Raw genomic sequence first — 768 nt, 5'->3', positions numbered from 1 at the left:
GATCAGAACCCAACTCAACCCCACACTGAACTCACGCTACCACGTGGGACGAACCGACGGCTGCATGATGTCTGTCTACGTCGGGACGCTCTACCAACTGATGTATCCGGACTCTTCTGACGCCGATGGAAGAGAAGTGGAGTGGTTTTTGACGCAGTAAGGACTTAAGTACGCATAACGCGGAAACCGCTGCACATCGCTGTAGCGGTGGGCCTTACTGGACGCGATCAGAACCCAACTCAACCCCACACTCAACTCACGCTACCACAAAGGACAAAAAGGCGTGCTGCCTTTGCCGCATCCCATAATCCCCCAATTACCGGAGGTGGTCTTAGAACCCCGGGCTTGCCGCCCAATCTACATTGACTTTACCCATTCGGGCATGGTCACAAGAATACGACTCTCTGGCGACTCTCTAGTCCCCTATCAGAAGCGGCACTTCACAGGAATGCCATTGTATTCAAAGCAGTATTTCGTGTGGCGGTAGTGCAACAACTCAACATCTAGAAGTACTTGGTTCGCCTCCTGGCTACGCCTCCGTTATACACCTCAGTGTGACTGCAATTGGCAAGTGGCGAGTTTCGGTTTTGCGAGTCAATAAAGGTGCGACACCATCACAATGGACGACCTGGGTGTCGATCCCAGTACCTCTCGTATGCAGGACATGGGTATCGATCTTAGTGGTAGAACTCGCAAAGTGACAGTCGTGAATCCCTGCTGTCTAGATAGTCTAACGGTAGGATTTGAGCGTTCCAAGCCGAAAATGCT

This window comes from Gregarina niphandrodes, assembly GCF_000223845.1.
Source record: "Gregarina niphandrodes unplaced genomic scaffold scaffold00212, whole genome shotgun sequence".
NCBI lineage: Eukaryota > Apicomplexa > Conoidasida > Eugregarinorida > Gregarinidae > Gregarina > Gregarina niphandrodes.
The sequence above is the reverse complement of the archived record's forward strand: the minus strand, read 5'-3'. Positions refer to the sequence as shown.